Here is a 14,775-nt window from a genome sequence, read left to right on the forward strand (position 1 = left end):
CAAGACTGTAACTTCTCATAATATACAAATATACAATGGGTTTGGGATATTGCAATATTTTTTTTAAGTGGCAGAGTATAAACAAGGCAAACAAAAATGTACAAGGCAGAGTGATACTGTGCAAGTTTAAAGGTACTGATGCTATAGCCCGTATTTGTGTCGATATTGACACATTTTGATGGGCACAGAAAAGGTTTCCATTGTATTACAAATGAGCATGTGTTTTAAAACAGGGACGCTTTCAGTGGTAATTTAAAATGTGTCATTAAAAACAGACTAGCACCTTCAACCAGAACACCAGGCACCTCCCAACAGGGAGAGTACCAACACTTCAAGGCACAGAGTTTCATGACGATCACAACAATACAAAAAACACATCCCCACCCCATTGGGAATGAGGGTACAGAGGAAGTGTATCCAGTACGCCTCCCTCTGAAGGATTATTTCCCTGTTACCACCTCTCCATGTAGCGTAATTCACGCAAGCTGCGGTTGTGACTATTAATTAAAAGGTATGCAACATACTAAAGGTGTATAGTAAACAGCAGAGACACAATGAATAGGGGACACACAACACAAAGATAAATGAAATAGGTTAAGATAAAAGAAAAAGAATGGAGATCATTATTAGCTAATAATTACCTTTTCCAAGCAAAGCACCCTGCCTGCATTACTGAAGGACTACTATTTAAGAGGGGATATTTTATGTCGCCTCAATGAGGTTGCTAATTAAAATCCATACCCTTAATGAGTTTTTAGCACCCCTATTGGTTAACATGATTACCTAAGATAAGAGCAGTAAATTGAGGTCCTTTGAGAGTCACCACCTTTTTGTCTGTACTTAATATGGTTCAAACGGCCTGGTGAAAGTGTTGCATCGTCTCACTCAAGTAAACGCAGGTGTTCTCACGAGAGCATTGTCAATCTTAAAGGAACACGCCAACATTTGGGGAAATTAGCTTACCGTCTTCTCCAGAGAGAGACAAGAAGATAGATATCAGTTTCCTCTCTGTGCGTTCAGTAGAAAGCTATCTGGCTGCATGTTAGCCTAGCTTAGCTAGCACAATGAATGGAAGCGGACATGACCGGTTAGCCTAGGCATTGTCCAACTAACACCTCTCCCGCTAATCGGTCATGTCCGCTTCCATTCCAAAGCTAACGGCGGCCCTATTATGTTATTATGTTACGACACATCCTACCGTTAAAACGTTGAGAATTCCATATAGAGGCACCTTGAACCCCCCCCCCCCCCCTCTCTCTCTCTCCCCTTAACAATTTTCCTAATGATTAAGAGGAAACACACACATATGGGGCGTTACATTGTGTGGTATTGTTACAGCCGTGGCCTCTGCACTGCCACTCTGGCCCCCGGGGGTGTCTGTGTCCTGCTCCCCCCCCCCCCCCCCCCCCTTGACTTGGCTGCAGGATAATTGCTTTTCTCTGTTATGCAATTGGATCGTCCGACCTATAGGGGGCAGGGGGAGTCACATTTGCAGCAAGCTTGGGTTCGTTTTAGTGCTTTGCCTCCGAGCTGATTGTTTCCTGTGCAGGCTGTGTGGCAGAGGCAGTGGAGGATACTGGCACATTCCGTATTCCGTCTACCACACTGTGAAGAAGAGCGGGCAGCTTTTTATTCAAACTAATTTCCCATCACCGGCGCCTATCCCCCAGTCTATTTATTTCTACCTATGAAGGCTATTAATTCTTTTCGTTGACCCTTGAAACCCCCAACTGAGTCTTCTGAGTCTGTTTCGAGTGGGGGATTTTAAAATGATTTATTTTCCTCTCTTGTTTTAATTGGTTTGTGTCAAAAAAAATACCTTAACAGTTGCAGTTTCTCATCATGCTCCATGTGATGTTGAGACAAATACGGCATTAATTGAATCCTACAGACACAAAACCTGTATACTGTATAGAAGTCTGTTTTTAAAGTGATATCTCAAACTTTTTCACATAAATGACTATTTTGCCGCTCTCTATCTTAAGTTTTCTGTTTTCAAACCCAGTCACCTAAAGATGGTAAGTTGTAGTGGTGTGTAATGTACATTCATAGTTAAAGACAGTATAGGCTGAGTATTTACAGATGATTTGTATTGACTTTATAACTGCCAATACATGAAATAAAATAAAAAAGCGGATCAATTCACTTTTGAGTGAGTGGGGGAGGAAATATTTTTTGTGGTGTCTGTGATAATATAATTGGAATGCGATTTTTATGTTCTGTATATATATATATATATATATTTATGTATCAAGTGTTACCCACATGTTACCTAAGTGCATGTCCCACGGTGCATCTTCAGTAGTGCATACACTCTGAATACTGACATCAACCTCTGGCTGACATCTCACTTCCTCTCACTTCCTCTCACTGCATATTTGTCTGACATTTTGAACCTGGTCTTTCACAGATCCTGCATATAGGCTCTTTTGATTTTCCCTGGCTTACACCTGACCTTTTATCCTAACTCGCTCCTCCGGCTCCGAGGGGGGTGGGGGTATGGGGGGGGGGTCATCCGGTGCCCAGCTCAATGCACCTAGCAGCAGCATGGATGAAACTCCTAAATATTCCACGTCTTGTTGACAGGGCCAAGCATTTTTATTAGACTTATAAAACATGCAGGGGTGTGAAATTGATTGTTTCATTTGACTGGGAAGCTAATGGTGTATGGAGAGTGCACCTGGACACAGTAAAGTGTCAGTGAGGGGGGATTTATTGATTGGCGAAGCTGTTTGATGTTGTATAATGTTGAAGCCTACAGTACGGAGAGTATCGGTTAATGGCATGATCGACTGATGAAGTAGTTGCTAAAAATAAGAGTTACCGGTAATATAATACAACACCTTTTGACTTTGAAATTAAGTGGGAGTGTTTTTTTATTTTTTTTTATTTTTGCATTTTGCTGCCTATCGCAGAGGAAGCTTTCAATAGCAGTGTGTCCTGGTTAGGGTCAACACTTCTGCACCACAGCCCAGCAGGTACAGTATAGTTGTCCAGAATGTGAAACTGTCTAGGGTGGTTTCTCTCTCTCTCTCTCTCTCTCTCTCTCTCTCTCTCTCTCTCTCTCTCTCTCTCTCTCTCTCTCTCTCTCTCTCTCTCTCTCTCTCTCTCGCACGCACGCACGCACGCACGCACGCACGCACACACACACATACACACACGCGCGTGCACGCGCACACACACACACACACACAAAGGAAGTCCTTCATTCCGACAGCCATCAGACTTTACAATGCATCACTGTGCCTCACTGCATCACTGAGCACAGGGTGACAGTTACCATCTTCCTGGACTCTTACTTTTAAAACAACATTGTTCAATATTACACTTACTGTACACTTACTGCATATTTCTGTATATTTTTACTGTATATATTATATTAGAATGTATATACATAACATAGGAAATGTATATCCCGGACCGTATACTTTATTCTTAGGGTACTGAATTCGGTACTTTTAAAGGTATCGACCAAATCACGTCGGTACTACCGAGTACCGATTCACGTGGGATCCGCCGGTGCCACATTTCGGTAGTGTAAATTTTTTAATTTTTTACTTGTATTTTCTTTTTTTTAAGTCCGATGACGTCAACATTCCATTTACCGCAAATCGAAACCTATGAAGTGTGCCGTCAACGTTCACGCTACAATACACGCTTACCTAGGATTTGACTTGATTCAACAACAAAGCAGTCAGGGCAATGGCAAGCCGAAAACGGTCGCAAGTGTGGTTACACTTTACAAAGCTAGATGCAGACAACGATCACTGCAATATTATACATTGTATACAGGGCCGCCTCAGGGGGTGTGCGAGCAGTGCGGTCGCACAGGGCCTCGCGGGAAGGGGGGCCTCAAAAGAAAAATTAAAAAAAAAGTTTTTATTTTATTTTTTGCGAGGCCCCCCTTCCCGCGAGGCCCTTTTTCATCACAGACCTAAAATCTAGGCTTATATACTTATATATTTCACATTAGACACGTTTGTAGAATGTGTCTGACTTGTTCCTGCGGCTCTGCAGACTGCAGTGTTCCGGTTTCTGCGGCTCTGCTGCTCTACAGATTTTAGAATAGTGTTTCCGTGCTCTTCTCGGACCCACGAGGTACAGGGATCTAATTCAGCGCTATTCAGAGGAGCGAGTGGATGTCTTTTCAAAAGCAGCATGGATCAGAAGAAATTACACCGTGGGCCAAGAAAGTCTCCTTCCAACTTTACCATTGATACTGCGTTATGGTGAGTTCATGCAACCTATTCTATTCCCGCCGTGGATCTCTCTCTCTCTCTCTCTCTCTCTCTCTCTCTCTCTCTCTCTCTGGAGCCAAACTGGCCGACTAGCTGTTGTAGTACTAGTAGCTAACGGTGTGTGGCCTGGTGTCAGCACCTGTATTGCTTTTCTCATGTTGTACGGTTTCAGTGGTAGCCGCATAGCTTGCTTCTGCGTTAGATAATGGTTAGCGATAGCCGGGTTGAGCTAACTGTTAGCCAGTTAGCTGTTTAGCTACGACGTTAGCTGCCGGCTGCGCACGTTAGTTTGATGCTATCAGTTAGCCTAGAGTTAACTGTTAGCTTGTGCTACGACCATTGACATTAGCCGTGAGAATAGCAGGGGGTTCTGGCACTCTGACTACGACATCATCTTTGACAGAAGATGTAGTCGGGCCTGCACCATGACAAGGCTCCGGCCATAGCATAGCTTCTTTTTGTCCCGCCAGCGAGAGGCCTTTCGTCAACGTGGAGACCTGTGTTGCGGCCTTTCGCCCTGCGTTCCTTGGTGCAGGTAAGATGAATGAAAATGTAATGACATTACCCCACTCTTCCTTCCTTCCCCTCCCGAATGTTTTGTTAATAACGATGTTTTTTCCCAGGCAAAACATATGTTTCTTCACAACATTTGGAGATACGACATGTGCTGTGTGTGAATGTCTTGGTCGTTTGTGTAGCTTGGGTAGCGTTGGGCCGTTGGCCAAAGCTGTGTGTGGCCTGGTGTCACAGTACCTGGCTAGCCTATTTAGCTGATGTCGGCCATTGGCTCCTTGCTGCTTTGTTTTCTCTGGTATAGACCCTCTTCTCTTTGGATTTAAGTGTTGATCTTTGTCCTTTTGGATCTCTCATACATGCTCTCTCTCTAACACACACACACGACAAACACACATGCTCTCTCTCTCTCTCTCTCTCTCTCTCTCTCTTTCTAACACACACAGTCTGCCTATGGCGGCCTTTCTCGATGGCTAGGCTGTGCTCGCTGAGTCTGTACCTAGTCAAGGATCTTCAGTCACAGTGCTCAGGTATTCTGCCACTGTGTACTCTCTGTTTAGGGCCAAATAGCATTTCAATTTCTTTCCAATGTGTCTCTCTCTCTCTCTCTCTCTCTCTCTCTCTCTCTTTGGATTTAAGTGTTGGTCTTTGTCCTTTTGGATCTCTCATACATGCTCTCTCTCTAACACACACACACGACAAACACACATGCTCTCTCTCTCTCTTTCTAACACACACAGTCTGCCTATGACGGCCTTTCTCGATGGCTAGGCTGTGCTCGCTGAGTCTGTACCTAGTCAAGGATCTTCAGTCACAGTGCTCAGGTATTCTGAAACTGTGTACTCTCTGTTTAGGGCCAAATAGCATTTCAATTTCTTTCCAATGTGTGTCTCTCTCTCTCTCTCTCTCTCTCTCTCTCTCTGTACACTGTATATTGACTGTAGAACGGGAGCTCTCTCTCGCTCTCTCTCTTGCTATATGTTGACTGTATCATGCCCAGCCGCGGGAAGCGCTATTAATTAAGAATATGTTGACTGTATGAAAAAAAATATATATATATATATATATATATTTTTTTTTTACCTTTTGGGGGGTGGAGGGGGGGGGGGGGGCTCGTGTTTAAATCTCGCACAGGGCCTCGCATTTCTCCCAGGCGGCCCTGATTGTATATATATTAATAATAATAATGGCTTGTGTAACTGAGGGGTACAATTCCCTGACTGTATTGATAAGTATGGTATCATTAAACCACTACCGCTTTATGTACTTTAATTACTGGCCATACAGTACATGATATATAAATATGATGAACACTTCCCACAATGAATCGGTTCCACACAAAGTGGTAATTAAGTATTTATTGCAGCAAAAGGTACATAATATACTTCTCTATTTTACTTTGGATGCGCTTATAAGGCAAAGGAATGTGCGTAGGCAAATCAATAATGAATGTCCATTCTCTGGTTACGCAGGAGGTAATTATACAACCTGAATCTTAGGGAATTATATCTATGGTACACTAGTAATATATAGCGGGAGATACTGGAAGGGTCCCCCCGGTTGTAAGCCAGCAGGGGTAGAGGATCTGTCGGTAGTAGAGAGTCTGGTCAACGATGACTAAGGAGACTCCAAGTACAGGAGACGGTGCAATAGTCTCTTGATCCACAGACGAATACAGCTGTTCTCCGTAGACTGTAGCTCCACAGTGAAGAAAGCTAGCCGGCCTCAGGCTCTCTGAGGCGCAGACTCGACGTGGCTCCTCACAGGGTAAATCCCACACGTGTAGGCGTCGGCGATTCTCCGCTCCATAAATCACAGGACCAAAACAAATATAATCCAGCCGCAAAGGGCTATGTAGTCATCGGGTAGATTAATCCAGTGTACATGTCCACACGGTTCTCGTCTAGGTCTCCTCGGGTGAAAGCGCCATGAAAGCAGCCCAGCCTGGATAAGCAATCTAGCTGATACGAGGAAGCGTTGGTGATGCTGGTCACTGTAGAACTTTAGCCGCACGATACACTATACACAAATAGACTATTACTGACTTAATAGAAATATGTCGCACTCGACGGTATAGCGCCAAACTCTGACAATTCAGTTATTAATTCGCACGCGGTCTCAATGCTCTATTTGGGGCCAAACAGGCCATACTTCACCGCACGGAGTATCGTGGGTGAGGCTTCAACTTATTGGGTAACTCTACTTCTGTATTCACCTGCGCCATATTTATATGCACAGCGAACAATCTAGTGCCAACCTCATTTCTGTCTCGTATTCCTGGGCAAGGCCGGGCATGTACAGACATGTCTTGACGGTAGCCTTGAACCTGACTCTGGAGGCATGGCCCTGGCGCCTGTGGACCGCTGTCCAATAGGAGAACGAAACATCATGGTCCATACTAGGCTAAAGGGATATTCCGTGTATATGTACAAGGAATATACAAGGGATATCAAACGATATACAAATACTATGCAATATATATCAATCAATAAATATATATATTCGGTTTAATCTGATCCTTTGTAACAGCCGCCTCCTAATTAGTCCCACCTAATTAGCTAAGCAGAGACAGATTAACCGCACTGTCCACTACTCAATGTCTGTTGTGAGGGGTCGGGCAGTTCACAAAGTCATGGGGTCATGGTCGCCATCGATAGTATCGGGGAGCCTTGGCAGTTCTATTAGCCTCGCCACGGGTCGGGTGTAGATCCGTCCTTGGACGAGCACTTCGGCTGCTCGGACCTTTCCGTCGGCACCGGTGATCACTTTGCTTACGCGGCCAGCCGGCCACATAGCTCGGGGTAGTGACTGGTCGATAATCATGACGACTGTTCCTTCTGTCAAATTGTCTCTCTCTTTCACCCATTTCTGGCGGGTCTGTAGAGACGGTAGATAGTGGAGTAGGAAGCTGTTCCAAAACTTGTCAGCCAATACTTGACTGTACCTCCACATTCTTCGGCCGTTCGCTTCTTCAGGCCTGTACATTGTCTGTGGTAGCGCGGGGTCCAGCCGCACCATCAAGAGTGTGTTGGGGGTGACTGGGTCGACATCTGCTACATCACTTGAGACGTAACCGAGGGGCTTTGAGTTCAATACTCCCTCGATCTCCGTGAGGACTGTCGTTAGGACTTCTTCCGCCACGGTCTGGGCCCCAAGCACGGCGTACAGGGCTGTCTTTATTGAACGTACTTCTCGTTCCCAAGTTCCACCGAAGTGAGGTGCGTTCGGGGGATTAAACTGGAAGTCAATCTGGGATGGAGCGAGGTGGGTCTTAAGTTCTGGGCCCATAGCTTGGAAGCTCTCTCTCAGCTCTCTTTCTCCGCCTTTGAAGTTTGTCCCGTGATCGGACAATAATATAGACGGTTTGCCTTTCCGCAATGTGAATCTTCGGAAGGCCATAAGGAATGAGTCTGTGCTCATGGTTGGAAGGAGTTCTATATGCATCGCTCGGGTGGTCATGCATTTGAATACAATACCCCACCGCTTCTCGGTTCCTCTTCCTTTCTTTATATACAGCGGGCCGAAACAGTCCATACCGGTGGAGTGAAAAGGCTTGTCGCCGAGTCGGAGGCGACAGGGAGGTAGGTCAGCCATCCGGGGTATACTGGGCTGCGCTCGCCACTTACGACAGTCTAGACAGGTTCGCTGGAAGCGCCGCACTGCTTCTCTCCCTTGCAGTATCCAATAACGACGTCTGATCTCCGCGAAGACTCTCTCTGCCCCGGCGTGATGCACATCCTCGTCGTATTTCTTTATGATCAGCTCTGTGACCTTGTGTCGGCTGTTTAAGACTATCGGGTACTTGACGTCATCCGGTAAGTCTGGAGCTCTCCGCAGACGACCACCCACTCTGATGAGACCATGGGCGTCGCTCTCGGGGGCTAGGTGGAGCAGTCTGCTGTCTGATGGGACGGGCTTTGCTCCCTGTAGACAGTCTAGCTCATCGGGGAACGAGTCTCTCTGGGCTCGTTGTAGTAGAAGAAGTTCTGCTTCTTCGTAGTCAGCTGCTGTAATGTCAGTAGTGAGCTGAACCTCTGGGTGGTGCCACAGGAATGTCTTTAGCTGCGCACTCTCTAGGGTGAGGCAATCGTCTATGTCGGGGTCTGTGGAGACGAGTGTGTTCAATCCACAGAACATAGATTTCTTGTTTTCGGCCTCCTCTTTACTCGCTTCCCGTGGGGTGGGTGTAGGCCACTCTTCTTCCGGGAGCTTGAGGAACTCTGGCCCGTCACTGTATAGGTTGTGACGGGTGAGGTCATCCAGGGACATTCCCCGGGTGATGACGTCAGCTGGGTTGTGTTTTGTGTCCACATACCTCCAGCTTGCTACTTCTGTTCAATCTTGAATCTCTGTGACTCTGACTCCCACGAAGACCTTGTATCTGCACGAATCAGACCGGATCCATGTGAGTACTGTCGGGGAGTCTGACCACAAGATTGTTCTTTGCACCGGAATGGTGAGTTCACGTTGGATTAACGTGGCGAGTTGCGCTCCTGCTAGGGCTGCGCAGAGCTCTAGACGCGGGATAGATTGTTGCTTTCGTGGGGCTATTCTTGAGCGAGCCAGGATGAAAGCAGTATGTATTTCTCCTCCCTCCTCTCGGGCACGCAAGTAGGCCACCGAACCGTAGGCTACTTCGGAGGCGTCGCTGAAGACGTGCAGGTCCATCTGGCACGTCTCCGGCCTCACTGTGGGTGGGAAGTAGCTGCGGCGTATGTTGACACCTGGGAGTGAGCTGAGTTCCGTCTCCCACTCTCTCCATGTGGATGCAAGGTGTTCGGGTATGGGGTCGTCCCAGCCCTGGTCCTTGTCCCATAACGCTCTTACAATCATCTTTGCCCTGGTGGTGTAAGGTAGAATACATCCCAACGGGTCATATTGTCTGGCGAGTGTTCTGTATACACTCCGTCTGGTGGTCGGTAGTGCAGTCGACCTTCCCTGCTCCTTGGTCAGGGGTGTGTGTTTATAATGGAGCGAGTCTGTTTTGAAGCGCCAGACTAGTCCTAATGTCATTTCTTGGGCTTCTCCTGGGATGGTCGCCATCCAGGTCTCGCTGCTTGCTGCCTTGTCCTCGGGGGAGAGGCTGCGCAATACTTGCGGGTCGCTGCTGGCCCACTGCCTGAGATCAAAGCCGCCTTTGATCAGGGAGGCGCGGAGCTTGAGTAGAAGGGCCTCGGCTTCTTCTGGCGTCGAGACGCTTTGCAGACAGTTGTCCACGTAGAAACTATTTCCTACACTTTGTCGGACCTCTTCATCAGCTGCTGGGTCCTCTGCGACGTGTTTTTGCAGTGCAAACGTAGCATAGCATGGGCTGCATGTGGTTCCGAAAGGGAGGACTTCCCATTGATAGATGGCTGGTTGCTCATCCCCGATCCTCTCTCTCCATAGGAACCGCAGCAGGGGCTTGTCCTCCTCCACTAGTCTCACCTGCAGGAACATCCCTTTGATGTCGCCGCTGATGGCCACCTTGTCTTGGCGGAAACGTAGTAACACGCCTAGTAGAGAGGGGCCGAGTGTTGGGCCGGGCAAGAGCTCTTTATTCAGATTTTGTGATCCGATCTGGTAGCTGCAGTTGAACACAATACGATCCTTGCCGTTGTGGTGGACTTTGTGGTGCGGCACGTACCATGATTCGGTCGTCTGATCGGCCTCTTTAATGTCAATTTTCTTTATGTGTCCCGCTGTGATTAGCTTGTTAATCTCAGCGCGGTACACCATCTCTTGAGCGGGGTCTCTGGCTAGGCGCCGCTCTGTGTTCAATAGATACCGCTCCGTCGCTTCTTTTGGGGCGTGGAAGGTAGGCATACCCTCTCGCCTCAGGAGTGGAGTTGCGTATCTCATCACTCCGTTGACTTTGACTCTCTTTGTCCCCTGCTCGAGGAGGGCTATAGCGTAAATGTCTTCCTTGGAACGAATGTCTTTCTTTTCGTTCTTAAAGGGCATTGTCTCTAGTGTCCATAGCCTCTTGACATGCTGTAGGAGGGTGGTGTCTTCTTCTGTCACTCTGGAGTGGAGGCAGTTAGTGGCTGCTGTTCGGTTAAGAGACTTAGCAAGGGGGCCTTGTAATGTCCATCCTAGGCGGGTCTCGACTGCTGCAGGACAGCCTCTGGGCCCTGTGTGGACCCGGTCAATCGGGACGATGAGGTCTGCATGGTCGGAGCCTATCAGCAGGGTCGGGGTGGCACCGTCTATGAGCGGTATAGGTAGTTGACGCAGGTGCACATATTTATCCATCAGCTTGGCGATGGGGTAGGTGTACTGCGACAGGCCTATTTCTTGGCTGGTGAAAGCATTAGTAATCCTATACCGTCTCTCTGGCTGCCCGCTTGCTGCGATAGTGAAGGAGACATTCTCGCCCTTTATCGTCTTTAGATCTCTTCTTATTGTCCGAATCGTCATCTGGTTTTCGCTCCCCCGCAGCCCCAGCTGGGCCGCAGCGGACGCGAGGAGAAGGGTCTTCTCTGACCCGTCGTCAAGGACGGCGTAAGTGTCCATGACCTTATCTTGGTAACTCAGTGTTACGCGGACCACCTTTAAGAGCACCCGGGCGCCCCCGCTGCTGGCGGGGTCAATGTACATAACACTTGCCTTTGTGCTGCTTGAGGGTGCAGGCTTTCTTCTGTTACTGTCGTGTAGGACATCTAGGTGGGCTCCGTCACACCGATTACACCTCTTCTTTAAGCGGCAATCGGCTGCCATGTGACTGCGCGCACATCGGTAACAGCGTCGGTTGGACTTTATCCATTGACTCACCTCGTCGGCGGTCATCTTCTTGAACGTGTCACATTGTGACAACCAGTGTTCCTTTTCGCAGTACGGGCACACCATCTTCCACTTCTCTTTCATCGAGGGGGTACTGTGGTTCTTGCTGCTCGGTACTGATTCTGATTGGTGCATGACGGTCACCAATCTGCGGCCATCGTTTGCTCTCCTAGGTCCCTCTCTGGAGCTTGGGGTGCTCCGCATGAACGTATCCAACCGTAGGCTGTTGACTTCTCTCGCCAGGAAGTCGGCTAGGTCTAGGAGGGATGGCTCGGGACCGTTAGGATCACGGTGGTCTCTTTGCCGCCTGAAGCGCTCTTGTCGGGCGGGCGGAAGCTTCTCTAAAATCCTCTCGACATTAGAGTTTGCGTACAGTTCGTGCATACCCTTTTCTCTTTGCGCCCCCAGCATCCCTACCAGGGATTGTACCTTGATAGACAGGTCATCTAGTGAGCGATTGTCTGTGGCTGGGGGTAGGCGGTCAATATGCCTTATCTCTTGTATTACGTAGTCCCATATGCGTCCATATCTTTGGTCGAGTGCTGCTAGAGCCGCTGTGTATGGGGTAGTAGAGGTGGCATAGGCCAGCGCTATATTGTGCGCTCGGGGCACCTTGAGGTGCTTCAGTAGGATAGCATACTTGTACGGTTCATCAGCTACATCGGACATCATTGTCTCTAAGCACATTCGTAGCTCCGTGTACTGTGCTCTGTTCTCGTGGGTGAAGTCCGGAAACGTCGGTGTGCCAATGTATGATGTCATGGATGGCTGGCACATCGGTGAGCGTTGGAAGAGAGGCCTCCTAGGCGAGTCTCCTCTTACGCCTCTTGGTGGGCTGGTACCTGCTGGGTACCATGGCCCGCGTATCCAGGTGCTGTTCCTCGGGGCTGGTCGTGCGTCAAGCTCACCCGTGAATTGAGTCGGGGGTCTGTAGCGCAGAGCCGCGGGGGTAGAGCCTGGGCTGTACTGGACCTCCTGGTCCTGTGGAGTACTGTGCTGCTGTCGGGCTTGACTCTCCTCCTCTCCCTCTTCTTCTTCCTCTGGCAGGTCCTCTAGATCCTGTAGTCGTCTATTTAGCCTCTCCGCGGTGTAGACCGTTTCTTCCTTGTAGCTGGGTCTCACTTGGACCGGTCGGGGAAGGGGTTCGGAGGGGGGTATAGGCTCTCTCTGGTGGTCGGGCTCAGGGTCGCTTGATCGGGTAGGGGAGGGTGCCCTTGACCCTTGTCTTGACGAGGCCCTGGAACCCCGTGAGGAGGGAGGGGGTGTTGCCCTGGTGATCAGCTGCTCCATTATCTGCGCTTGTAATCGGTCGCGCTCGGCTTCGCGCTTGGTGAGAGCGAGGTCGCGCTCTGCTTCTCTTTGGGCACCGGCAGCGGCGCGCTGGGCTTCGGCGGCGGCGCGCTGGGCTTCGGCCCGGTCCCTTACCATATTCTCTTCCGTCTGAAGGCGTCTAATCTCTAGACGTATACGATCTTCGTCGCTCCGTTGCTGCGCCTGAAGGCGTTCTCTTTCCATGGAAGAATGTTCACGCTCACTAAGCGTCTGTGCTTGGAGTCGATCGTGCTCTGTTGAGGCTGCTAGGCTGGCGAGGAATGCCTGTGCCAGCATCTTGTCCGCCTCGCTGGGGTAAGACGCTGGTTGAGGTGATCCGCTCCTGGCAGTACTCGTTGGAGATCTGTTCTCCTGTGGCGAGTCCTGGAGATCCATCTCCGGGGTGCTCTCCTCTTCTTGTAGCGGGTAGAGTTCCATCCCTGGAGAGCTGTCTTTATCCTGGAGCTCTCCGGGGACTACTTCTTCGGTCTTGGCGGGGGGTAAAGTCATGTCGGGTCCCTCCTGGTCCCTACCGTGAGCTTGGTCAGTTACGTTAGAACCCACTAGGGCCTCTATTGGCGGGGTAGCCTGGTCGATAGGGTCGGACATAATTTTACTATCTACTTTTTCCGCGTTTACCGTCTGTAGAAAGCTAGGTAGTATATTGGCAACGTAATCCTCTAAGTACTGAGGTGTCTGCCGTCTACACTGCGGGCAATCTACTTTAGGAGAACCGTTTTGTGGAGTGTTCATCATAGGCCATGTCAATATTAATACCACTATATTAATATTACACTAGTTACCATCCGGCTCGAAGGACCAATTTTAACTGAGGGGTACAATTCCCTGACTGTATTGATAAGTATGGTATCATTAAACCACTACCGCTTTATGTACTTTAATTACTGGCCATACAGTACATGATATATAAATATGATGAACACTTCCCACAATGAATCGGTTCTACACAAAGTGGTAATTAAGTATTTATTGCAGCAAAAGGTACATAATATACTTCTCTATTTTACTTTGGATGCGCTTATAAGGCAAAGGAATGTGCGTAGGCAAATCAATAATGAATGTCCATTCTCTGGTTACGCAGGAGGTAATTATACAACCTGAATCTTAGGGAATTATATCTATGGTACACTAGTAATATATAGCGGGAGATACTGGAAGGGTCCCCCCGGTTGTAAGCCAGCAGGGGTAGAGGATCTGTCGGTAGTAGAGAGTCTGGTCAACGATGACTAAGGAGACTCCAAGTACAGGAGACGGTGCAATAGTCTCTTGATCCACAGACGAATACAGCTGTTCTCCGTAGACTGTAGCTCCACAGTGAAGAAAGCTAGCCGGCCTCAGGCTCTCTGAGGCGCAGACTCGACGTGGCTCCTCACAGGGTAAATCCCACACGTGTAGGCGTCGGCGATTCTCCGCTCCATAAATCACAGGACCAAAACAAATATAATCCAGCCGCAAAGGGCTATGTAGTCGTCGGGTAGATTAATCCAGTGTACATGTCCACACGGTTCTCGTCTAGGTCTCCTCGGGTGAAAGCGCCATGAAAGCAGCCCAGCCTGGATAAGCACTCTAGCTGATACGAGGAAGCGTTGGTGATGCTGGTCACTGTAGAACTTTAGCCGCACGATACACTATACACAAATAGACTATTACTGACTTAATAGAAATATGTCGCACTCGACGGTATAGCGCCAAACTCTGACAATTCAGTTATTAATTCGCACGCGGTCTCAATGCTCTATTTGGGGCCAAACAGGCCATACTTCACCGCACGGAGTATCGTGGGTGAGGCTTCAACTTATTGGGTAACTCTACTTCTGTATTCACCTGCGCCATATTTATATGCACGGCGAACAATCTAGTGCCAACCTCATTTCTGTCTCGTATTCCTGGGCAAGGCCGGGCATGTACAGACATGTCTTGACGGTAGCCT

This window comes from Notolepis coatsorum (genome assembly GCF_963971535.1).
Source record: "Notolepis coatsorum genome assembly, chromosome: 2".
Taxonomy (NCBI): Eukaryota; Metazoa; Chordata; class Actinopteri; order Aulopiformes; family Paralepididae; genus Notolepis; species Notolepis coatsorum.